This window comes from Nyctereutes procyonoides, unplaced genomic scaffold (genome assembly GCF_905146905.1).
Source record: "Nyctereutes procyonoides isolate TBG_1078 unplaced genomic scaffold, NYPRO_anot_genome, whole genome shotgun sequence".
Classification (NCBI taxonomy): Eukaryota; Metazoa; Chordata; class Mammalia; order Carnivora; family Canidae; genus Nyctereutes; species Nyctereutes procyonoides.
In genome coordinates this window covers 42,348,171-42,375,537 of record NW_026575139.1, presented here as the reverse complement: position 1 = coordinate 42,375,537, position 27,367 = coordinate 42,348,171, and the positions used below count along the sequence as shown (strand labels likewise).

Below are 27,367 nucleotides of genomic sequence, written 5' to 3'. Positions count from 1 at the left end.
CTCACCCAGACCTCAGCCTGTATCACTCTCCCCTTTCCCTCACCACATTCCATGAATGATGGCCTTCTTTCCTTCTTTTCTTTATTTATTTATGATAGTCACACACACACACACAGAGAGAGAGAGAGAGAGGGGCAGAGACATAGGCAGAGGGAGAAGCAGGCTCCATGCACCGGGAGCCCAACGTGGAATTCGATCCCAGGTCTCCAGGATCATGCCCTGGGCCAAAGGCAGGCGCCAAACCGCTCTACCACCCAGGGATCCCTGGCCTTCTTTTTCTAACACACCAAGCCCCTTCCTACTCACAGGTGCTCACATTTGCTTGTTTACCTGGAAGACTCTTCCCTGTGTTCTTCTCACCTTTCATTTCTTCCCTCAATAATCACCAGCTTATTCAGGACACCTGGGGTGGCTCAGTTGTTTAAGCATTCAACTCTTGATTTTGGCTTAGGTCATGATCTCAGAGTTGTGAGAGAAAACCCCATGTGATTGCACTGGGTGGGGGGTCTGCTTAAGATTCTCTCTGCCCTCACCCCTCACCCCCACTCTCCCTCTCTTTCTCAAAAAAAAAAATAATAATAATAATCACCAGCTCAGAGACACATCTGTGACCTCCCCACTAGAATCAGTCCTCTACCTCCATCCAGTTACTGTCCATACATATCCCAAAGACTTTTCTTTAGAGTACTAATTATCATCAAAAAATCTGTTTATTTATTTATTCATTGTTAGCTCTCTCCTCCCACTAGAATGTAAGTTTCATGAAGGGGAAAATCCACCAATTGTTTGCACTCTTAAACACCTAGCACCTTAGCAATGTATGGCACATAGTAGGAGCTAAAGAAACAAGGGAAGGAAGGGAGGGAGGGAGGGAGGAAGGAAGGAAGGAAGGAAGGAAGGAAGGAAGGAAGGAAGGAAGGAAGGAAGGAAGGAAGGAAGGAAGGAAGGAAGGAAGGAAGGAAGGAATTGCCCCGTGTTCCTCAATGGAAAGGCAGAACTCAGAACTTCTTGAAAGAAACGATCAAATATCTGGCTTATTATTTAGGGAGTCTAAAGGGCATTAACAACTTCACAAACACCCTGACACTCTGCTTAGTGTCCAGGTGTTGTGAGAACCTGCCTGACTTTAAGATACGCTCCAGTTTCCAAACACAAAATTGCCTACATATTAGAATGCTTAGATATATTTAGCAACTAGATAATGATAATAGTTACCATTTACTGAGGACCTTCCCTGCCAGGAATATGTGTAATCCATTCTCTCATTAGTCTGCAGAGCAACCCAATGAGGTAGGAATAGTACCCCTACTTCACAGATGAGGAGATTGAGTTCCAAGTGATTTGCAAAAACACATGGAACAAATAAGTATTAAAGCTGGTATTGAAACTTGTCTGTCTCACTTATCTTGAAGGCTCATGTTTTCAACCACTTCTTTGTTAGGATCCAACTCTTGACTTTGGCTCAGGTCATGAGATCGAACCCCATGTTATCTGCTTGAGATTCTCCATCCTTCTCCCTCTGCCTGTCATGCTTGGGCTCTCTTTTTGTCTGTCTCTCTGTCTCTCTCTCACTCTCTCTCTCAAATAAACAAATAAATCTTTAACCACTTCTTTGTTTTGAGAAGCCAAAACATCAATAGGGTAAAGATAATCAGCTCATGCTGCACATAGATATGATGTCCTTGCAAGGTTTGCAGACATTTGTGTAATCTTATTTATAGTACTAGTTGGAAAACTATTACTTAATAGTTTTAATTAATAGCCATTAATAGCCTTAATAGCCATTCTAGACAAGCATTTATTTGCAAGACAGGAATACAACTACTTCAGGTTTTTTTGTGAGTTTTTCTCATCCCATCAACTCTAAGGAAAAAAAACTGAATTATTTGAGATTTAGTACCTGTAGAAACTGTTGCTCTTTGTTTCAGGTGACAAACATGTTCTATTTATGGAGAATGTAAACTGAGTTCCTCCCTCTTGAGTAGTAAGCTTCTACCAACAGTAATGTGTGAGGCAAAAAAAAAAAAAAAGAATGTTCTTAGGAGGAAAATTTATACAGAGGTTTACAAGTCCTAATTTTTCTATGATAATAGCTATATCGTCATCAACACTGCTCAAAAAGAGCTATAAGAGACATTAGGATAATATTTCAGAGAAAAACAGAGAAGGAAACAACTTAATCTCTTCAAACTCTCAGTTATTCTGCTTTTATCCTGATACTTGAGTTTTCTTTTTTAATTTGTCCTTAGCTCATTCTGAGTCACATTCTTTTCTTCCTTCCTAGAATCCATCACAAGAGTATCTACCTTTTAGACTCTGGTCCCTTCTACCCACCTTTTGATTGCCATCTCCCCCTCAACCAACACACAATTTCTACATGAAGCTAACCAGCTCCTCCCTTAATTTTTTTTTCCTCTGTGAGATGACCTTCCAAGTTCTTACTCCTTTCTTCTTGCTTTTGTATGAAAATGCAAGTGTTTAAGATTTACAACTCCGCTTAGCAGGCTCTTTCCATCTCTTCTGGGGCTTGTCTGAGCTAAAAATCCCCCAGCTGAAACAGCAAAGATGGAAGGTTTTGAAGACATATCCAAATCTCCCAGGTCAACCCAAAAAAGCAATAGCTTTCAAACTTGTTACACTAGGATGTCGAAGGAGTTCCTCAGTTTGACCCATCTTTCTAAAAGGGTGCTTTCTGCAGGCTCCAATATGTATTAACCAAATGACTGAATTTTAATAAGAACCTTTTCACAATAGGGAGAGCCTGGGTCATCTTCTCTTAGGCCAGTTCAGAATAGCAAGTGTCCCCTCATAGGACATCCCCCCATTGCTGGTTATGGGGGATAATAGGTCAAGAACCCCAGAGGCAGAGAAAACACAATGTTATAGAAAAGTGGAAGTGGGGGATCCCTGGGTGGCGCAGCGGTTTGGCGCCTGCCTTTGGCCCAGGGCACGATCCTGGAGACCCAGGATCGAATCCCACGTCGGGCTCCTGGTGCATGGAGCCTGCTTCTCCCTCTGCCTGTGTCTCTGCCTCTCTCTCTCTCTCTCTGTGACTATCATAAATAAATTTAAAAAAATAAAAATAAAAAAAAAATTAAAAAAAAAAAAAAGAAAAGTGGAAGTGGTGTGGCCTGGTGGTTAAAAGTAAAGGCCTTGAAATTCCAATTTTGGCAGAAAATGTATGATGTTAGGCAAATAAATTGACTCCTCAGTTACCTCATCTGTAAAATGGAGCTATTTATAGTATGTAATCTGTCATTTTGCTGTGACAGGACAGTCACAATTTAACAAAACAGAACAAAAAAAAAACATTTAATACTCTTATGGTACCATGCTTGATAAGTCGTTCCCATCATTATTGTTTTTATTTGCTATCATTGAACCAGGCAGCTTCTCATGATAGCAAAGGAGTTTAGGCCAACAGGTATATTGTCAGGTTTCCCTCCTAGATAACCCAAATTTATACCAGATGAATCAAGTGGAAAAAAAAGAAAAATAATAAACAAAGGACCTTTTAAATGTGTTTCCAATATAAATGGTCTAGAAACAGAAAAGAGAAAAGAAAAGAAAAGGACAGACAAAACAAAGCTTGCATCTCTCCCAGATTTCAACATAAACTATCATGGATTTGGAAAAGACTCATCCATTAGTTCTTCAAAGTTCTTTTATCAAGGGAGAAGTCTCTCCCCCAGAGAAGAGCGATAATGACTGGCCTCAAAACACCAAAAAAAAGTTTAAAACTCTGGCCTTCACATTGAGGTAGCAGTCAGGAGGTAGGTCAGCAGCACTGACCTATCTGCAATTTCTGCTGCTGGCACCACTGAAAAAGCAACTCCCAGATAATATGCATGTATGCTTTCCAGGGAATGCACTGGAAAGAGGGGCAAATTTCACCAGCCCCAACAAGCTGGTATTCTTAATGGCTGATACTCTGACCCTCCAGCCACCAGCTGTCGTAGGAGGGATATCTTGCTCTCTGAGATTCAGAGTAACCTTTCTGAAAGGTTGCTCCCAAGGCATGTGGTTCAGGGCAGACAAAACAAATTCAGATGTGCAGTAGAATGGGGCCAATTCCGATGCTGACACCAGAGTTAGGCTCCCTGGCACTCTGCCTATTTAAAACTTTAGTTTACTGGGGCCAGAAAATTCAACAGATTCTATACCCTGAAAACACAAGATGCCAGGAACCGTCAGACTTTCCTCAAAATAAGCTTTCTTGTTGATTCTTTTTAGATGGGGCTGGAAAGAGACATTTGGATCTATGGATTGTTCATGGCTTAAGTCATAGATAAATCTTTCTTTAGTGTGTACTTATATGGAAAGTATGGAAAGGGACACCAGCCATGTGCCTGGAAAGGGACACCAGCCATGTGCCTCATTTACCTAAAAACCAAGCATCCTCCTCTGTAGGGAAATTTAATTATTCTGTAGAATATGACTTTTATTCTTGTGCGGTATCTTTTTCACTGACAATAATTTTCAAAGGCTTCAAATATTTGAAATCCCTGTCAGAGTCAGAACTGATTTAACTGCTTTCTTTCCTTTGTATGAAATAGGTGCTTAATTAATAGAGCCCGAGCCCATTTATATCGCAAACAACACGACGCAAGTTTCTTGCTTCTTTGACTCACCTCATCTAGCAACCAACTTGTGGAGAGTAAAAGCAACTAAAACCAACGATTCGGACCCAGTGCCTGGTGAACGTTTCTCCTTTTATAACTACTTGAGCGTGTCAGGCTCTTCCTATTAACTACATTACATCATCATTATCAAAGACGAAAGGAAATTAATTTTGTTTTTCAAGGTCTTGGCAATAAGTCGGTTCTTTACTTCATCAGACATCTGCTGTTTTTCTACGTGTGTCATTTGCAAAGCTGAGTTTTCCTTATGACTTTATTCTCATAACAATTTATCATGCAACAGGGTTTACAAGAGAACTTGTGCCAATGGGTTTTTCTCTCCCCAAGCTGAAAGTGTAACATTAACTTAAAGCCAATATCATAATCTATATTTCACCCTCAAATAGTTTTCTGGGCTTGCAAAAAAAAAAAAAAAAAGCCAACAAGGCTGTCAAGAAAAAATAACCACTTACAGTCTCCGGCTGAAATGTATTGCCAATGCAACTCTACTTTGTTTTAACAGATGGGCCTTTATCAGCAAATTATGTGGGCAGTTCACCAACTTCCCTTAGGAATGGAGGAGTGCTTCCATTTACTTGGGCTCTTATCTGTTCACTTAAAGCCACATTTGACCACAAAATTCTAGGGATTTTTTTTCATGTATTGATACAAAGAATAAACTACAGAGAATCTTCTGTTCTCCAATAATTAGTCATTCCCAGGCTGATTGATAGGTCCTTTGTCCTTATTTAACATCGTTGGGGAAAAAAAAATTGTTGGTTCCTGTAGATACAATGGCTTCTCTGATGTGCTCTACATTTATTCCCTTGCCTAAGTAGTAAGGGTCTCTAAAAAAGCTCTTCACGGCATTTATTTGGATGAATAATCTGCTGAGGTTTGACTCATTCTTCTTTTCCTTCTTCCAGCTCTCACTCTTCTCTTTCTCCAGCTGCTGAATAACTCTCAGCAGCCTCAATTCTGCAGGTAAACACAGGAGCAAATTCATGGAAGCCTGTTACTTCAGACAAGAATCAATAGCTCTAAAACGGGCTGTGCAGAGAATCTGAAAACTGACTTCAAGGAATATTAGAGAAAACCTTATTTCACCACATGCTTCCTATAAGAACCTGGGTTTTCTGTTTATTTTGTTTTATTATGGGCATTTGTGCCCAAAGAGAGAGAGAGAGAAAGAGATGAACGATGGCTCTTATATTTATTTTACCCTGAAAATTAATTTCACCTTTACTTGTTACAATCTGCCATAAACATCTCTACAAGAAGCAAATCCCTAGCCTCAGTTTCTTTAAGCCTATTAAATGAAAAGGCTGAACTAGACCCAAAGTTGGAGTGTTCATGAGAAACCTCTAGGGAGCTAGATCAGTGTGCAGATTCTGGAGTTCTCTTGGCAGAACTGATTCAGAAATGCTGAAATGGAAACCAGGAATATTCCATTTCCAGCTTACCATTGATGAGGCTAATGCAGATGGTCCATGGAACACATTCTGAGAATACTGGTCTGATGAAGTCCAAGGTGTTCCTATTCCAGTTCTTCCAATAGTCTGTGACTCTATAAAAATGTCACCGAGATTTTAGCTGATTATCTGGGCAAGTCTTACCTTTACTGACCTATCTCCATCCAGTGTTGCCTTATTAGCATCTCCACTTCTTGTGTCTATTTTGTGAACCAGCAAGCCCAGTTCTAGGGGGGTTAGGCCAAGCCGGATGCGGGTGGCAGCCCTGAGCTCCAAAGACTGAGCGCACCACTCCAGCCCAGCCCAGTCCAGCCCGTGGGCTCCTACCAGCCTCAAAGACAGGGGGCTCTTCAAAAGGCTCTTCCGTTTCGTGTTCAAAGTGAGTTCCCCAGACAGCAGACACTTGTATTTTCAAGCTTAAGTGCAGAGACCATTCATTTTAAAGGCAAGTAGTGACTTTGGGAACATGCAGGATTTTTTATTTAAATTTTTTTTAAGATTTTATTTATTTATTCATAGAGATGCAGAGAGAGAGAGAGAGGCAGAGACACAGGCAGAGGGAGAAGCAGGCTCCATGCAGAGAGCCTGACGTGGGACTCGATCCTGGGACTCCAGGATCATGCCCTGGGCTGCAGGCAGCGCTAAACCGCTGCGCCACTGGGGCTGCCCGGATTTTTTATTTATTATATGACAAGTCTCCTTCTTTAGCACAGAGACTGTTGTAGAGATGCAGTTAGAAAACAGATTATGACCCACATGACAAATGAACCACAACTGAGTGTGAAACTTTTCAAAACTGCTCATCCTAACCTCAAGTCTCATAAATGAAAACCAGAGAAAGTGCATGGCTGGCATGACTCAGAGGCCCAGGGCTCCTGTGTGCCGACAGAATTTACAGGGTGCTGTGTGCAGGAGAGTCCAGCTCCAGAGCAAACTGAAGTCAGAGACCAAGGCTTGATCACAACTCCCTTACTAATTGCCTGTGTTACGTTGGCCAAGCTACTTCACTTCTCTGAGCCTTGGTTCCCTTATGTATAAAATGGGGCTGATAGTTACTCAACAAATATTTCTTGAGTGCCTAAAGTGGACCAGTAACTAAATAATAAGTTAAAGCAGTGGGTAAAACAGGCAAAAATCCCAGGCCTCAGGAGGAACACAGAAGACAAAGAAATAGAAATTATAGTGTCAGGGAGTAGTAATTAATAATACACACTATGATGAAAAATAAAGCAGGATGAGAAGTTAAAGTAATGGATTACTAATTCAGATCAGGTGGTCAGGGAAGGTCTCTCTGAGGAGGGGACATTTCAACAGAGGCCATAATAAAATGAGGAAAGAGCCTTTTAACTTCTGGACAGAAGCCACCCAGGCAGAAGCAAAGTATAGGTGCAAAGGCCCTGAGGCAGGAGCATTTGAGGAATGGTCAAGTGACAACAAGGAGGCAGGTGTGGGTTAAGAAAAGGGAATGAGAAGGAAAAGAGTAAGAAATGAGATCAAAGAGGTAGCCAGACCATAAAAGGTCTGAAAGTGAGCAATTTGGGTCTCATTTTATGTTGATGAGGAGCCATTAGAAGTTCTGAGCAGCATAGATTGATGCTGGAGCTGCTGTTTGAAGATGAGACTGGGGGTGGTGGGGGTGGAGAGGAGTGCATCAATCAGAATAGGCTAAGTCATCTTTCATTGTTGCAAGTTGACATAATCATTTCCACAAGAATTAAGTCCCTTGGCCTCAGGTTCTCTATACCTATAAAATGAGAAGGTAATAACCCCCAAATTTTAGTGGTTTATAAGAACAAAGGTTATTTCTCACTCATACTTCGTGTCCATTGTAAATTAGCTGGGGTCTGCTAATCTTGGGAGGCAGGGATGGAGCCATTCTAGGAGCCAGGGATGGAGCAGCCTCCATTTGAATCACTACAGATCACCATGACAGAGAGAAAGGGGAGAACGGTGACACATGCATGGGCTCTGACACATCAACCTGGAAGTGACATGCATCACTTCCACTCATATTTCACTGGCCAAAGCAGATTGTTGGACCATATCTAACTTCAAAGGCAATGGGAAAGTACAATCCTACCATGTGCCTGCAAGATGGGATGTTGGGTGAACGGCACTAACGAATACCACAGAGACCAGAGGGAAGCAGAGAGACCAATTAGGAGGCTTTTACAGTAATCCAGGCAAGAGACGAGAACAGCTTAGACCAGGCAGTCACAGGAGAGGTGTTAGGAAACAGATGCAGAAGTTATGCTGAAGGCACAGACTATAAGATTTGCTGATTGATTTGATGTGGAATAATCATAACCACCTCGCCATAGATTTATGTTGGTGCGGATTAAATAAGATGATGTATATGAAGTTCTTTCACACTGCCAGGCATACTGGAAGCCTCAACAATGGTGATTATTGCTGTTGTAGTTCTAGATGGAAGAGGTGCTGATGATAACGGAGCAGAACACTTTAATTTTTGACCATCCAGTTTTCCAAGACATACAGTTGCTTTACTCTTCTACCACTATTCTCTCTCTCTCTCTCTCTCTCTCACACACACACACACACACACACACACACACACAGTCAGTCACAAACCCTTTTCTGAAAATAATCATAGTAGTTATTATCAATCTGACTTTAAGCAGTCTCCACCTCTTAGGAAACTTTCTAATAATAAATTAATTTTCCTAGTAACTTCAAAGAAGCTTTCATTCCCGTAGACACACGTTTGGAACCCAGAAAGTAGCCTGCATAAAAGTCAGGAAGCCCCCAGTCTTTCTGCTCAGATGTTGTAGATTACCAGTCATTTGATTTGGGAATGTGAAATGAACTGATAAGAAAAGCCGTACGTACCAATGACATTCAGGAATGAAAACTGACAGATCACCTGCTTTAGAAGATTTGATTCTTCAGATTTTTAGGGGTGTGGGGGAAGACCTTTAGTGACATTTGCTCTCTTATGGCTTACATTAAACAATTTAATATATAACATGAGGGAGAGAACATGATATAAACAATATATCCAGGAGGAAAAATAAATGACCTCAGTCCCAAGAGGCACTGTTATGCGCTGGTACTATTCATGTACATTATAAGGAATGATGTATCAGTTTTACTTCTAATCAGTATCTAAATATATCACGGCCTGTTCCTGGAGTGCATTACACTATCTCGCAATGCATACTCACATTTTACATTAATGTGGAAAGTATCCATCCGTTATCAGGCAGAACTTAATTCTATATTGAAAAATGAGGTGTCTGCTTGGTACACTTCTATTTTAAGGTTTAACATAATTGAGCAACCAAATCTAAAATAGAACTTCGGAGCTCAGCTATGCTGTTTTTTATGGCCTGGATGTTAAGAGATAAAGTTTTGATGGGTGTCTGACTCAGAGACATCACCGTTGGGTGCCTCTGGTTTTCAGCCCTACTCTGAGAGCACCTAACCCAATGGTGTTGTCAAATTCCAAAAGAATATTCTTAAAACGAATGTTTAAATAAACATGTGATACACGTAGCTATCCCTGTAATCATCCGCATAAACAAGCAAAATATCCCAGAAACGTTGCAATTTCAGCTTCTAAATCATGTCTTTTAAACTGCTTCCTGCCTATTCATGTGTCCGGATTTGGGGTTCAGAAAATATGTTCTCTAGGGGCACCTGGGTGGCTCAGTCTATTAAGCATCTGACTTCAGCTCAGGTCATGATCCTGGGGTCCTGGGATCAAACTCCACATCGGGCTCCCTGCTCAGTAGGGTGTCTGCTTCTCCCCCTCCCTCTCCCTCTGCCCCTCCCCTCCACTTGCACTCTCTCTTGCTCTCTCAAATAAATAAAATCTTAAAAAAAGAAAAGAAAAGAAAGAAAAGAAAAGAAAAGAAAAGAAAGAAAAGAAAAGAAAACGAAATGTTCTCTATAGATACCAGTAGGATAAAAAGGGCTGGTTGTTGCAATCTCAAACAAATACAATTTAAATATTGCAACACACCAATTGATGGGTTCCCCAGGATCACAAATACAAGCCAGATCAGTTAGCCAGCCACATGCCCAGGCCCCTGTGGATGTTCCATAAAGTGGGTCTGATGGATTTACTGAGCATCTTCTACGTGCCCCAGTGTTAGGTACCATGTGAAATATGCATGACTGTCTCTGCTCCCAAACTCCTTCAAACAATTGAGGATGCAGTTGGCCTCTGCTAGGTACGAGTGTTGGAAATGTAACTTGATCTAGCTCAACCCCAACACAGAAAGAGTAGAGGGTGGTGGGAACTCACTGGCTCACCTGACTAAACTATAGGGTAAATGTGTATCTAGCCTTAGGGACAGAGGGATGAAATGCTCAGCTCTTTGCTTCTATATCTCATTCACATCCTTCCCTCTGTGAGTAGGCATCCTTCTTTCAGACTCAGTTTTCCAGAAAACACAACCCTGGCACCTCCAGATTCACATCTTGATGACTTGGATACCAGAAAAAAAAAAAAAAAAAACTATTTTCCAGTGATTCTAAGAAGTGGGGCAAATTTTCCAGGTGGGAATATTCCCCTGTTGCCCCATTTCCAGCTATCACCCTGAGGTCACTCCACCCTAAGGAGTGGGGAAGAGATGGGCACAAAAGACTCTCCTGAGCCTGGCGGAGCAGGTGCAAGCAGGTTGGGGAAGAGCACTCAGAGGAAATGCCATGCACAAAGACCTACAGAAATGCAACAGAAAGGGGGGTGACAGGGCTGAGAGAATGACTGGAAAGTACAACAAGGTAAGAGACACACGTGAGGCTGGGGGGTGAGGGCAGAGGAAATCTGGGACAGGCAGTGAGGACTTTGGACAGCCTTCTAAGGAATTTGGATTTTTATCCTATCATACAGTTGATTTTCAATCTGTTTTAGTAGGGGGAACCATTTCACTGTGAAACATTGAGTATGATCTAAACTTCCATAACAAATAAACTTCTTGTGTTGCTTATGTTGTTAGTGCACACTTACTGTATGAAGAACTCACTGTTACATTTGATGAGAATATGAGTTTGTGAACTGGTGGTATCCTAAGCGTCCAAATTTACTATATAGTACATTGGAGAGAATTAATATTGCTTGTTCTTAAATTTTTTTTCCTGAAATAATGTCAAACTTAAAGTTGCATGCATAGTGGGGATGCCTGGGTGGCTCAGTGGATTAAGCTTCCCACTCTTGACTTCAGCTCAGGTCATGATCTCAGGGTCACAGAATGGAGCCCCACATCAGGCTCTGTGCTCAGCTTGGAGTCTACTTGCCCCTCTCCCTCTGTTCCTCCCTCCTACTCGCGTTCTCTCTTTCTCTCTCTCCAAGATAAATAAATAAATACATACATACATACGTAAATAAAATCTTTTTAAAAAGTTGCACACATAGTGCACAAAGCACACCCATATATACTCTACCCAAATTCTCCTATTGTTACTACTTTGCCCTGTTTGCTTTATCATTTATTTTCTTGCTCTTTCTCTCTTAAAAAATATGTATATATGTATGTATTGTATATACTTGTTTTTCTGAACCTTTTGAGAGTAAGTTGCATACATCATGGCTATTTACCCCTAAACGTCTCAATGTATACTTCCTAAGTGGAAATATTCTTTCCTATAACCACAGCATAGTTGTCAGTTCCAGTGAAATGAACATTTATGCAAAATTTCACCCTTTCAGCCTAATTTCAGTTTTTTTCAGCTACCCAAAAATTGTCGTTTATCATATCCCCCCTCCTCCATCTCCAGTATAGGACCCAGTCTCAGACCACATGCTGCATGTAGTCACGATGTCTCTGTAGTCACCTTTAATCTGGACCATTTCCTCAACCTTTCTTTGTCTTTCATAACATTGACATTGTTGAATAATGGTCTCCTCCTAACTCTTCATTTAATAGAATGTTGCTCATTTTGGGTTGTCTGATGTTCCCTATTGATTAGATTCAGATGCATTCCCAGGAGGGCTGATCTATGAATGACATTGTGTCCTGGAGGTACACAGTGTCCTTCTGTCCCTCACTTGTGATACAAATTTTGATCTCCAGTCAAAGTGTTTTCAATTTCTCCATTCTATGTATAGTTATTATCTTTTACTTTGCTATTAATAAGCAATTTGAGGGAAGACACTTAAAGATTATATAAATATACTGTTCCTACCAAAGTTTCTCTCCTAGACTTAGTATCTAATGATAATTTTTACTTGAAGGAATTTTACTATGGTGGTTGCAAAATGATGACTCTCCAAAGTCAGCACCCCTTCTACATTTACCAATAGGTGCTTAGCCTTACATTATGACCATGAGCCTTTCCTTCTCCTTCACTAATTTATTCATCTCGGTATGATCAGTATGGGCTCGTGGATTCCTTTTTCTTCAGTGTTTTATAATTCATTACTATCTTTAACTTTAGTGCTCAAATTATGTCTGATTTGACTACTGGGAATCCCTTCTAACTGGCTCCTATGTCTTAGTGGTATAACCCATTGGTTGCTTGTTATTGGTTTCTTTTCTTGCACTTTCTCAACTTCTAGCATAACAAGATATTCCAGGTTTATCCTGTACCTACCCTGCTTCAGCCCTGGAATCATCTGTTTCTCCAAGGAGCCCTAGTTCCCTTTATGGAGGAATGGCATTAGACAACAAGATCTGAGCACTAAATGTGCTCATTGCTACTGAGGTGTCATTGCTTCTTGGCCCTTTTTAGTGGACAAAACTGGGAAATATACATAGTTACGTATCCATACACAACACATACACACAATTCTGAGTCCACCCCAGTGCCTCTAATTCCAATCCATTCCCCCCAGGTTCTCTCAATTTCCCTATTGCACATTTGTACCTCTTATTCCACAGTGACAACCTTTGGTTCCCACAAGATGAACTAATTCACTCATTACTCAATCCTATAGTACATCTAAAAGAGCTTCAGAAGGGCTTTTCCCAAAAACAAACCTACAATGAAGAGTTCAGGACCTTTTGCTCTTGTCCTCATCTCCTGAGCCTCTTCAAGACTGCATGTATATAGTCATACTGTGTTTATAAATTATTTCAATCAGTTTTTTCCCCTTCATTATGGTAATGTTATTCCATAATGTTATATGAAATATAACTGAGTTCATTTGCTTTAATTTTCTTCCAGTTTTAGGATTTTTTTTTTGCCTTCCATCATTGCTGATTATATTTCATTATTTAAATCTGTAGAAAATGCTTTCAAATCAAAACTGTATGAAAAGGTGTACCCATGGGGAACCCTGGGTGGCTCAGCAGTTTAGTGCCTGCCTTCGGCCCAGGGCATGATCCCGGAGTCCTGGGATCAAGTCCCACATCAGGCTCCCTGCATGGAGCCTGCTTCTCCCTCTGCCTATGTCTCTGCCTCTCTGTGTGTGTGTGTCTCTCATGAATAAATAAATAAAATCTTTTTTTTTAAAGGCATACCCGGAGAAGTTTGCACTGTGTCTTATTCCTGTTTTTAAATAAGTAATATTCTCCTTCTATCATGACATTATCAAATTATGGAGAAAGAAAAAGAAATAAAAAATAAAAAATAATTTAAAAAAAAAGAAAGAAAAAGAGAGGATCGTGCAATGGTCAGATGGCAATAGGGAAGAGAAAGGAGGAGGATGTCACATACTTAGGAGCTGGTTCTAGACCAAGCTCCATCATCAACACAGGGGCATGTAGGATGAGGGAAGGGTTGAGGACAAGTCTCTCTGTTTTCAGGCTAGAGTGCCCAGTGGGATGGAGGTACACCTCTGCAGAGCACAGCTCACAGGGGAAGAAACTGGTTTGGACAGAAAGACAATGAATTCTGTTTTTGATATGTACTATATTCTGGCCCACATTACCTTCTGGGAAGCCAGAAGAAGCAGGAATGAATGGGAGGGGGAAAGGAAAATACGAGCAGCAGGAAATGTGGGAAGGGCCAATGAAAGCTGTACAGCAGATGAACACTTGGAATTCGCCCTTAAAACTATCTTGAAATTGCCTGTCTTTATTGACTGCCCTGTTACCATCACCACGAACACACACACACATACACACACACATACCAGAACCTGTGGCCCTTTCTCTCCATTGGCTCCTAGGTAGGTCCTTTGCAGGAACATGCGGTTTGGGTGCTTTGAAATCACATAGATTTTTACCTCAAATTCTAGCCCTACCACTTCCCAGCGGGGTAACCTTGTACAAATCAGCTCATCCTTCTAAGCCCTAGTTCCTCTTTGGTAAGATGAAGATACTGACGCATCACCTACCTTGCAGCTGCTGTGGGCATCATGGGATTATATAAGGCCAGTGCCCAGCACAATGCCTGACTCAGAGAAAACATTTTTCCCCCATTAACCTCAGGTAATCACGATTCCGTCTCCCTCACACTTTTAATATAAACTACACAATACTCCACTGCAGTGGCTCTCAATCTTGGCCACACATGAAAATCACCTGGGGAGCTTTTAAAAAATACCAAGACCCGGGCTTCACTGCCCAGAGAGTCAGACTTAATTGGTCTGGGGTGGAACTCAGCATTGGTGTGGGTTTTTTTTTTTTTTTTTTTTTTAAAAAAAAAGCTCCAAGGTGATTGTAAGCAGAGTTCAGCACCACTGCTTTCTTCACACACTAAATCTGAAGAAGGGCTCTCCTAGGTTGTACTCCCTCTTGACCCTTCTGACAGCACTTCAGAGGGGAAATAGATTGCTTAAATTGTTCTCTTTTTATCCCAAACAGCCAAAGCATATAGCAATATGTTATTCTCCAGGAACCTCTTTTCTGAGAAACATAAATACCACCTTCCCCACAGGAAGAAAGGAATGTTCCTCCCCACCCAAAAGAAACCTGCTCCCTTCTCACCCACCGAGGCGGGCTAGAAAGCAAAACACAATTGGAGCTTGGTCAGCGCAAACTCAGCCCCGAGCAGAGGAGCCAATAGGACCACGTGTTTCTGTGGGCACAATCCAAGTGGTCCCCACCAGCCCAGAGACCAAAGGTTGGGGGGCTTCCAGGGGGCCTCACTGTTTTCACTCCTTGGCCAAATCATATTTGATGGGTGTTGGCACTCTCTCAGGAAGTACAGGAACTGCTGCTCTGCCCCTATATCACGCACGTCCACCAAACCTATGCGTGCATGTGCTGAAAGTCAATTCCTCAATTGATTCAGGATTACTATTAAAACTCTAATCTGCTGAAGAAAGGGAATAAGTAACCATAAGCAAAGGCAGGGTACTAATGAATGGCTGAAGCCCATGGGGATAAGAGGAGGCAGGGCTAAGCCATTGCCTACCACCAGCTGCTTCCTTCAAAATAAGGAAAAAGAAATTATCCTGGGAAAGGGTCAATTTATTTTTTATTTTGCAAAACTTCATCTAGTCTGTTTCATTTCCATCGTTTACTGGTTTAGAAATATTTTGTAAGGAGTTCCCAAGATACCTTCTCTGTGGCCTTAAACCCCAAAACTCCATCTAGTAATAAGGCTTGCTGCCTTGGGTCACCCAACTGCCCTCAGACACCTGAAAGCCTGAAGATCTTTAATATAATATGGGCTGATGCATTTCAAAAGGTGTTGGGCAGAGCACCTAAAAGGACAGTGGTTAGAATGTAGGTACCAATGCCATGCTTGGCTTTGAGCTAAATATTTTTAAAACATTGATGAGATTTTGAGCCTGGACAACCCAGAATGTCTAGTCATTCTTGATATGTCAGCCAGCCTAGTCCACGAAAAGGGAGGCCTGATGGCCAGATGCCTAGCATGGATGGAGCCTTGGGACACCCACTACATCTAAGTCCATGGCTCTGCGAGCCAAAAGTTAGTGCAGGTCCACCACCTCAACTCCTCCCTTCACTCCTCATCTCTTTTCTGAACCCCACTATGGAGGGGTAAGAAACTGAAATCTTTGGCCAAAGAATCATCTCTTTTAGTCCTATCAAGTGTCAGAAAGACCCCAGGGTACTAGGTGGAGAATGAGAAAGCAAGAAGTAAATTTAAAGAAAAATAGGTGACTAGGGGTTTGGCCATCAACATGAACAAGAAATTAAAACCCTTCTGCAAGGGTTTTATCACTTATTATTTACCACTGGTGGTAAATAATTTGCTTTAAAATATGTCTGCATATGCAGAGGGACATTTTTGTATGACTTAGTTTAAGCTTTAAGTCCGGGGCTTGAGCTGCACAGGCTCAAGAAAGCATTTTACCCAAGAATGTACAGACCAGGGGCACCTGAGTGACTCAATTAAGTATCTGACTCTTGATTTTGGCTCAGGTCATGATCTCAAGGTGGAGAGATCAAGCCCCACATCAGGGCTCTCTGCTCAGCAGGGAGTCTACAGTGGGAAGTCTTCAGCAGGGAGTCTGCTTCTCTCCCGCTCCCTCTGCCCCTTCCCCTGCTCACACTCTCTCTTTCTCTTTCTCTCTCTCTTAAATAAATAAACCTTTAAAAAAAAAAAGTATGCACAGACTTGTAGTGGTTGGCTAGAGTTCTCTTCAGGAAACCCATACTCTGAAGGCAGCTACTACAAATGCTCTTCTTCAATTCAAGGCTCATAAATCTAACATATTCAATGTCATAAATGGGTTGTTGTTTTTAAACAAAAGTTGTGGTCTGTTTACTAGGATCATGACTGATAGAAATAGGTTTTCATTGGGGAAACTAGAATTATTCAGTATGCATGTATTGATGACAAATATGTTATAGACCTTCCCTACCCTTGCATGAATTAGGTATAAGATTCTAGGTCCAGCCCTTACCCAATGGGAGAAGATTACCCAAGACTGTGAATATCAGGAGGCAGGCACCATTGAGGACCATTTCAAAGTCTGGCTGCCTTAAGTTATCCTGAAGGGTTCCAGCTTCCTGTTGCCAGTTATGAGGGTAAAAAACTTCCACCTCCAGGATCTTGCCAATTGCCTCAAGTAACCCCTCCTGTCAGATAGTGGGCAGAGCATTCTCCATAGAACATCACTCAATCCTGAGCTCCTTGGTCAGTTCCCCTTTCTCCAGAACGTTCCTCCCTTTTCTTCTGATATAAATGAGTCAAGCCTGTGTCCTGAATCCCAGTATCAAGTATATTTGGCAAGTGCAACTGACCTGAAGTATTCATTTTAATGAGGCTTACAACATTATCTTTCATAGGATACACATTCAGATTTTAACTGAAGCCTCTGGTGGAAGCACCTCCCTAGCAAACTGTTTGGAAGATACTATGGAACTCAGAACTTTCATGCTAAGAGATCATAAAGTTTAATATCTTTGCCCTGTAGCAGAGAAAAAAACAAATGCCCAAGAGGGACTCATGAACGTGGACCTTCCCACAGTTCACATGGCCAGATCTGCAGGGATTTTTACGATCAGTCAACCTTGCTTTCTTATTCTCTCTCTCAAATGTATAAAAGGGAAGCCTTTTTGTCACCCCCAAAGTGGATCTAGGGGTTTCAGTGTTAGAAGCAGAAGGAGGAGAAGGATTATTCATAGAAAACCCAAGGCTCAATGCTAACTGTATGTTTGTTGGTTTGTCTTTCAACACCTGGGTCTTTTGGCATTTTCTGTTTTTTCCAAATCCTACACTGCCCAGCTCTTTTCCACTATCCTCCCCAACCACTACATCTGTTCTCTCCTACTGTGTTGATTGCCCTAGCCCTTGGCAGAGGAGAGGCCACCAGAGGCTTACCCTACTGATGGCCGTCCTCCAAGGATAATGTTCAGGGCCAAGAGACCTGAGCACTTAAACCTAGGGTATCTAGTCCTCTAGGATGGGCTCCACAAGACCCTGTGAACCAGACTGCCCTTGGAAGACAGGCTTCACCCCTTGACTTCATCTCTATGCAAATGTCATCATTGTTTGACATTTGGCAAAATGCAGATACTCCTGTTACACAAGATGGTTTAGCAACTTCATCATTAAAAAGAAGCAAACCTCTGAGAGACTCCAGTGGAATATTAGCTCACCACCATTCCACATGGTATAAAGAACTCTGTTCTAGAATTGCACTTAGAAAACCAAGACTTCTTGGTCTGTACCACCAGAGCCAAGAGAAGGGCAGCTATTTTTTTTTAAAGATTTATTTATTATTTATTTATTTATTTGAGAGAGAAAGTGGGGGGGAGAACAGAGGGAAAGAATTTTTTTTAAAGATTTATGTATTTATTCATGAGAGACACAGAGAGAGAGAGAGAGAGAGGCAGAGACACAGGCAGAGGGAGAAGCAGGCTCCATGCAGGGAGCCCGATGTGGGACTCGATACCAGGACTCCAGGATCATGCCCTGGGCCAAAACCAGGCACTAAACTGCTGAGCCACCCAGGGATCCCAGGGAAAGAATTTCAAGCAGAATCCTCACTGAGCATGGAGCCCAAAGTGGGACTTAATTTCATAACTCCTAAGATCCTGACCTGAGCTAAAATCAAGAGTTGGTCACTTAACTGAGTCACCCAGGCGCCCCAACGGCAGCTACCTTTAAGTCAAAGGAATCACATCTTTGGAAACCAGGTTTCAAAGGGCACACATTTCTTGATACTGTGCTGTTTGTTGGATTTGAGCTCCAGAGTATGATGTTTTATGAGCCTTTGAAAAGGAAGCAAAATCCAGGCTTTATGGGCAGGACTGGATCTATGTGTGATGCATATTTGCACGTTCACCCCCCCTCCCCCGTCTTCTAATGGAAAATTACCTCCACAGGTCTTTTCTGTGGCTTAATTAAATGAGTTCTGAAACACTTGACACCTTTAGATTCCTAACAGGTTTGACTAGAAGGTGCATCAGACTGACAGAGATTCCACTCAGGCTGGAGTTAGGGTGACCTGTAGTGCTGGTACCTCCAGTGTCCCCCTTGGCAACTCTGTGTGCATGCCCTGTCATACTTCCTGGGGGATGTTTGGCAGACCTGAGAGTCAATCTGTTGTGTACCAGTTCATGATACCTTTTAATTTCCTTTCTTGTACCCCAACAAGATGATGCAATTTCTGCCTTACCACAAGCCGTGCCCCAAGGTGAAACATCTCCCACCCACATTTTACTCATCAAAGACCAAGAGAGGGTAGCTGCCCGGATGTGGCACCCGGCCCTCCGAGCCTTGCCCACCCCGGCGAGAGTCGCCCTGGAGCCTCTGCCCGCCACAGTGAACAGCGTAGGAGGATGACCACTTTGCCAGAAAAATTCACTTATGTACATACGCATAATATTACATACTTCAGAGGTGGCTTCTAGGATCTATTGAAGTTTATCCTCTAGCAGTTCATGGACTCCACGGACTCCAAGGGAAGAATGCAGACAATCAAATGTGTGGTTGTAGGAGATGGGGCTATCGGGAAGACCTGCCTCCTCATCAGTTACACAACAAATGCCTTTCCTGAGGAGTATATCCCCACTGTCTTTGACAACTACGGCGCCCAGACCTCTGTAGATGGCCAGATCGTCAGCCTGAACCTGTGGAACACAGCTGGCGAAGAGGAGTATGACCGACTGCAAACGCTGTCCTACCCCCAGACATATCTTTGTCATTTGTTTTTCCATTGGCAACCCATCCTCGTATGCCAATGTGAGGCATAAGCGGCACCCAGAGGTCTCCCATCACTGCCCCAATGTACCTGTTCTGCTAGTAGGGACCAAGAGAGACCTGCAGAATGATGTTGAGACAGTGAAGAAGCTGAAGGAACAGAGCCTAGTGTCCACAACTCCTCAGCAAGGCACTTCCCTGGCCAAACAAGTAGGGGCAGTGAAGTATCTGGAATGTTCGGCCCTGTTGCAGGATGGAGTACATGAAGTGTTTTCAGAAGCTGTCTGGGCTGTGCTTTACCCTGCTACAAAGAAGAGCACCAAGAAGTGTGTACTGTTATAGCTTTGGGGGGTGCTACTTGGAGACTGCACCTAGGGAGAAAAAGAGGGACTCCTTTGATAGCATTGGACAATGCCAGCATGAGTCATTTGTTTCTTTTCCTAGAAAACCTAGACTCCAGGCTATTGGACGAACAAAGACAGCCTAGTTTATACCTGGCTGCTTGGAAGTTTGCGGGGGAAGAGAGAGAGAATGAGAGAGAGACTGACTTTCACCTTTAAATGTGGCTTTCCTAGCCATATTTACTATTAAACAAGTGCCTCAAAGAAGGACAAATCTACAGTTTTCATATCATGGCCTTAAACTTCTTGATATACTAATTTTGGAAAGCCATCTTACGTGTGATTTCTGGGTGTTCCCAATGTCGGCATGTTCTTAAGATGAGACATGCTTGCAAAAGTGCTTAAGCAGCATTTTTTCAAAGTACTGGGAGATACTAATAGATAAATGTACTGAAACAAGTTTTTGTGGTCAAATAAGTCAGGAACCAGTGGGGTGTTAAGTGTTTATTTAAATCCCAGTTAGTTAACACACAGTGTACTATTAATTTCAGGTGTTTAAGATAGGGATTCAATACTGCCACACGAACCTGGTGCTCATCACAAGTGCCCTCCACCTTAATCCCCATCACCTCACCTACCTCCCTTCCGATAGCCAGTGATTTCAATAAAGCTGAAGTTCCCTCTGCTGCAGAAAAAAAAAAAAAAAAAAAAGACCAAGAGAAAATGATTGGGTAGCCTTTACACAGAGATGACATCAAAGATCCAGCTGAACTGGGCCTAATGGAGGGCTCAGGGGGCTGTGGAACAGACGAAGAGCTCCTTACAGGGAGGTTATCCTAAGTGTGGGCTGCTCTCTATCACCAATGAAGAGTACCTTGCATTTATTTGCACACACCAATTTAAGTCAGATGGTGCACAGGAAGTGTGAGTTTCCCCTCCTAAATGCCTGACACAGTGGCTTAGATCATGAAAATCTCTGATAATAGAAATTTCCCCAAGAACTCTTACATAATGCCCTGGCACTGTTACTTTATAGCCTATCTGTCCCACAGAAAAGCTACGACCATCCTTCATTTATTCAACAAATATTTTTTGAATGCCTATTCTGTGCCAGCCATAAGAAAACAGAGTATAAAAAAAAGAAAAGAAAAGAAAAGAAAAGAAAAGAAAAGAAAAGAAAAGAAAAGAAAACACTGAGTATTACTTTATCATTTATGGGTAGAAAAACCACATGGCAGATTTCGAGTCCAGACAGCAATCTATGTTGATAATGGTGCAGATATGTTAACACATTCTTTTTAGTAAACTTTTCATTGAAATTCAGTATGTAGATATTGAGGCAAAAATTTTATAAGTATGTAGCTCAATGAATTTTCACAAATTCAACAATCCCACACAACCGACACTCAAATCAAGAAACAGAATATCACCCAGAAACTTACTTTGCATTTATTTCCAGTTATTGCCCTTCTCACCAAAGGTAGCCGCTACCCTGACTTCTAACATCATAGATAAGTTTTGCCTGGTTTTGAATATTATGTGTAAATGGAGTTAGTGTAAGTACTCGTTTGCATCTGACTCCCTACACTCATAGTTTATTTGTGAGAGTCCACCATGTTCTTTCATGTAGTTATGGTTTGTTCATTCTTGTTGCTGTACATCCCATTGTGTGATTATACCACTATGTATTTATCCATCCTACTGCTGATGAGCATTTGAGTAGTGTTCAGCTAGGGGCTATTATATACAATGCTGCTAATCTTGAATATATGGAATATATACATATTCTTTTATGTGTCTTCTGGTAGACATGTATATGCATTTCCCTTGACCATATTCCTAGAAGAGGCAATATATTCTCTTAAACAATAAAGATCTAAAAGACTTTAGAAGTGCATTATAAATCTGACTCTTGTTGCTGGTGGTACATCCAACCAACTTCTTGATCTGACCAATTTCTTCTCATGTCTTCTTTTCTAATATGGTGTCATGATCTGGTTCTGGTACCTACAGCAAGCTTGGGTGGCGACTTCTGTCCTGGCAGGGAAACTTGCATAAGACTCAGGCCAAGGCCAAGGTTGCTGAGCTGATCAGCAGGAGGTAGCATGAGAAGTAACCACAACATGCCCTGGGGCAAGGCTGACAGGTCTGCACTGAAAACCAAGAAGCCATTCTATAAGGGCTTCTGAAATCACTGCCACTATACTCCAGACTCTGTCTCCAGGGCTGACTGCTACCTCTGATTTCAGATTCTTTTTGTGCCAACTCTGAATGTCTCGCTTTCTCTGCAAATACTACCGGTGTTTTCTCATGAGCCCCAGAGACCAACCAGCATCCTAAGTATACCATTGTTGCTTAAATGGCAGGACTCATCTGATGCCAAGGGGCCCAACACTGATTCAGCACATTCCAAAGGATAAGGGAGACTTGATCGCTCCACCAAGTCTCAGGCTGGCTCCCCCCACTCCCTACCCTCAGCAATACCCACTAAGGTTGGGGGCCTCCAGCACAGAACTGGACAGAACTTCCAATAATTGAGTTCTCCCAGATTTGTAGCCTCTGGACAGATTTTTCCATTTATATTGTCTTGTAGAATAGTCACATCTACTCGCTCCATCTCAGTGTGATAGGTACAATTCTGTTTTAAAGATGAGGGGATTGGACATTGCTAGAGGTTATACACTTACCCACTGTCATAAAGCTAACACATGATAGAGCAAGAATTTCAACCAAGATCCGAAACTAGCTGTTGCCCAGTATAATTAGAGTCTCAAATATTTTAATATTAGTCTAAACAAAAGACAGTCAGAAAATCAGCAATCTAACTAATGGAAAGAATATGGAAGGAAAAATTGAGAGATCTGGATATAACCTTCCATTCCAGTTTACCACTACTGATTGGGTGATCCAGGGAAGGTCACTTAAACTCTCAGAGTAGTAGTGTCTTTAACTGACAATGAAAGGATTGTACATTACCCACAGACCGTACCTCCATGATGGCACGGACCATGTCTTTTTCTCTTGACCATAATGTTCTCAGCACCTGCCATAGTGTCTAGCCCATAGTGGGCACTTAATAAGTATTGAATGAATGAATGAATGAATGAATGAATGGGAATACATATCAGAATCTCTTGCAGGCTTTATCAAATACATATAACAATCCCTCACCCTATAAGCCCTGTTAGGTGAAGCCAAATCACGTAAATTTTTTTAAGGATTCTATTTATTTGTGAGAGAAAGAGAGCACAAGCAAGGGGCACGGGCAGAAGGAGAGGGAGAAGCAGACACCCTGCTGAGCAGGGAGCCTGGCCCCACATCGCACAGGGCTCAATCCTAGAACCCTGGGATTATGACTTGAGTGAAGGCAGATGCTTAACTGACTGAGCCACCCAGGCACCCTTCAATTGTGCAAATTTTTAAAAGAAAAAGAAAACCTCTCCAGGTAGTTCTGATTCAGACCCATAGTGTAAAATCACTTACAGCTCTAAAATTCTATTATTCTCTTAAATCAGTGTAAAAATGATCCATTACTAAATTCAACATAAACTTATTTGATTTTATTTGATTTTAAATAGTTCCCTCTTCATTAGAAAAAAATGGTAATATGTGCTCTAGATTACTCCTGAGAAGTTTGGCTAATTTCTTTCCTTGTCTTCAACTAACATGTCCCCTTTTTCCTTTCACTGCTTTTTCTTCTCCTGGTTGTTTTTAAGAATATATTATTTTCCTTGAATTACACCAGCTGGATTAAGACCATCATATGTATAAAAATAAAATATCCAAATAAATTAGATACAAAACAATTCCTTTTTTGATAGAACTCCTATGTGCTGGTTCACAAGCATTTCCCTTTTTTCTTATATTCATCGAAAGTTCACTTGGAAATAGTCACTGCAAAATTTGTCCTTATTCAGCATTCAGTGTTTCACATTTAAAAAAAGGAGCAGGGGGAGAAAAACCAAATCAACCTTGCAAATAAGTCAAATGACCTGGTAGCCAACAAATAAATACTGCCAGCCTGTTTTCATCTCAGCTGGGAAAAAGCCAGCTAATACCAGTTTCCTTTAGTGTTTTCCCAATCTTGGCATGGCCCAACCCAAGTAGTGTTTGCCAGGCTGCAGTGAAGCCGTACTTACTTTAAATACTGACTTAGCTTAAGACACTTCTGTCTTCCGCTTACCTGAGAAACACCGGCTACCCCTATTATATCGGGGGTCTGCAATCCTACAGCCTTGCTGTCTGTCTTCTCCACACCCACATTCAGCTGACCTAATCCAGAAGTCAAGACAAATAGCAAACTACTCAGTTTTCTCCCTCCCCTCCCTCCAGTTTCTGGGTCCTCTGTGGCTTTTCCACTTGGGCGTTATTAAAAAAGTGAAGAGGGCAAGAGAGAGTGTTTGCTGGCTCCTCTGCCAACCAGGCCCTTCCTTCCAAGGCCGCATGGCTCCAGTTTCTTTGTTTCCTCTTATGTTTAATTTTCTTTGGCCCAGACTTTCCTCATTGGTTTTCTTTTCGCATTTTATCACCATAAATTAATTAAAATGTTTCTGGCGCTGAGTTCACATCTGATCATCTTGGCAGGATCCCCTTACACAGATGGCGAGGAGATAAAGAGCGATCCAAGCATCCAAGAACAAGAACGGCCCACATAGGGAGCTGGGTTGAGAGACTGCAAGAGGACAGGAGAGGCCAATTAAAAACAAGTAACTGCCAGGCTGAATCAAAAAGTTGGGTTGGGGGGTGAGAAACATGGGGAGCTGAGGGGTGACTTCTGGGGACTCCCTGTAATCTTCCACCTCTTTCCCAAACCCAGAAGACAGATCGTTAACAATTAGTGGAAGAATCTGAAGCAGTGATTCAGATTCCTCATCACCCTATAAGTTTGGTGGGTCAAATGGGCTACACGGGTGCTGGGAAATTGGAGGGTACTTCAGAAGTTAAAAAGTGGCTAGAGGGGATGGGAAGAAGCAAAGATTGACCTTGACTGAGGACCTAGTACAGATAAGACACTATGCTACACCCTGGGATAGGAGAAAGAGCAAGACATACATGGTCCTTCTCCTTGCCGTATGAATAATTCAGCAGGAAAGACAAACATTAAGTACCAAATATAAGTAGAGGTCAAAGAAAGATATCCTAGACTCAGAACTTGAAATACATTTTTGACATTGATCAAAAGTGCACTGGATGGATGGACACAAGTGCCGGAGACTGGGCCCACCACTCCCAGGGTCTAGCCACATTGGAATTACTCCAGAGGAGCCTAAGCACCTTCAGAGAAGGGCCTTGGGGTCATGACACTCAGTTGGGAAAGAGGAAACCTTGTGATACTCAGCAAGGGAAGGACGGCAGACCTGTAGTCATATGTAAACTTCCAGAAGGCTATTGGAAAAGAGAGTTAAAACCCCTCTCGAGACTTTAGCCTTCCTTTCTCTAAAACTACTGACACATAATGCTGTCTTAGTATGGAAGGAGCACTCTCTTCATCAAAACTAATAAAATAATTCTTTTGCGACAAGTGCCTCCAGCAAAATAAACAGGATGCTGTGCTGAAGAATAAGAGAGGCTGTGACCACGTAAGGTAGGGCCATCCAGACAGACCTCCCTGAGTGGTGACATTTAAACTGAAAGACTGGAAAGATCCCAGGGACCTCAAATTAAAAACGTAGCATCAAGACTAATACAATTCAACCAGCTAAAATCAGGCACAGACCACAATGCGCCAAAGCCCCACTCTGAGCATCCAGGGAGAATAAACAACTTCAAATCACAGAGCTTATGGTCTTCTAGAAAGCCCAGGCTTGGAAGCTGAGGTCTGGTCATTGTTTCTGGCAGATCTGGACTGACAACAGGTTTGCTGAAAATCACTTAGGTCTGTTGTCTCCTGAAGCAAAGTGAGAAGGGCTTTCCAGTTGCTTACATTCTCTGCTCAGGGGAGAAAGGAAACATGGCACTAATATTTGCTTCACTCTTTGGCCTCCATATGTGCCAGGGTTAGTGGGGGACACAAACAATTGCTTTATTGGGGCCCTTTTGTAAGAAGAAGAAAACCTCTCAAAAGCCCCATATGGTCTTATTTCCGACTCTGCCTCTAGCATTCTTAGCCTTCCAGCCATCACTGGGTCACTCCACCACCTCAAAAGTTCTTGAGTGTCTATATACATTCATTTGGGTTACCATAACCCTATTTCCTATGTGTTTAGGCTCTCCACCCACCCTGGTTCCAACAAGACTGTAAGCTTTTTAGGAATAAGAACTGAGGGGCCTACTTATTTTTTCTAGGCACTTAATAGGTGTTTGATAAACACAACAGATTGAATTTTAAAGTTACAACAAATAAATAGCTCATTTCCAAATTGTTAAACATTAACTATTAGAGCACCTTTGTGTGGGTTTTTTTTTACATCCCTATATTTTACCTTGTAGGTTTATTTTAGAAGTTTTCGAAGAAAGAGGGAGGAAGGGAAGAAAGCACTCAAGTCCCCTATTGTTCTATACTAATATTTTCTTTATTATTCTTTTTTTTTAAGATTTTATTTATTTATTCATGAGAGACGCAGAGAGAAGAGAGAGGCAGAGACACAGGCAGAGGGAGAAGCAGGCTCCATGCAAGGAGCCTGATGTGGGACCCGATCTCAGGTCTCCAGGATCACGCCTGAAGACGGAGCTAAACTGCTGAGCCACCCAGGCTGCCCCTTCTTTATTATTCTAATGTGATAAACAAAATCTATCAGTGACAAACATAAATATATAGCGATCTATCTCACACACACACACACTGATTTCTTTGAAAAAAAAAACTTTCTGTGTGGATTTCTTTTTCAACAGTACAAGGAGATACATTTCTGAAAAGAAAACAAAAAATATTTTAAAAATTTAATGTTCCAAGCACCCCCTGTTTTTCTGTTCTTTGTTTTAGTTCCTAGAGTCCCATACCCTTGCTCTCCCGGCATCACTAAATTCAGAGCAATGCAAAGCAGATTAAACCATGAAACAATACGTTAGAGAGCTCAGAGGCCCATCAAGCCTCAAAAATACGGGGTCAAGAGAATACTGTTATTTTTATATTAGTTTACATTTGTCTCTGATTTTGAAACAATCTTTAATGCTTTTGTCTTGTCCTTGCACTTGCACTGGATCTCCTGTGTGCGGCCCGGCTACAGTTACAAAGCAGAGCCAGAGAGAGTTCTCGGTCAGAGACTTGGGGCCTGAGAAAAGGCCGGGTTTGAGAATCACTTGTCCAGTCACTATGGCTTGGAAGTGGATTGAAACCCTCCAGGAAATCAGACTTGAATTTAGGTTGCCCCTTAGAAATAGTGTGGAGCGCTGCCCATGCTGGCAAAACGATGTTTTGCAGACACAGTTACCACTGCCCATCTTCAACCATTCCGAATGTGGTGTCATGCAGTTTTCCTAATTTATCAGCCCCACACACTCTCTCTTTGGGGTCCAGCACCTT

General features: G+C 42.0%; 1 pseudogene; it reads left to right on the top strand.

Moving 5' to 3' along the window:
• Positions 1-19,215: 19,215 nt before the first annotated feature.
• LOC129496368 (rho-related GTP-binding protein RhoG-like) lies at positions 19,216-19,906 on the top strand (annotated as a pseudogene).
• The last annotated feature ends 7,461 nt before the right edge of the window (positions 19,907-27,367 follow it).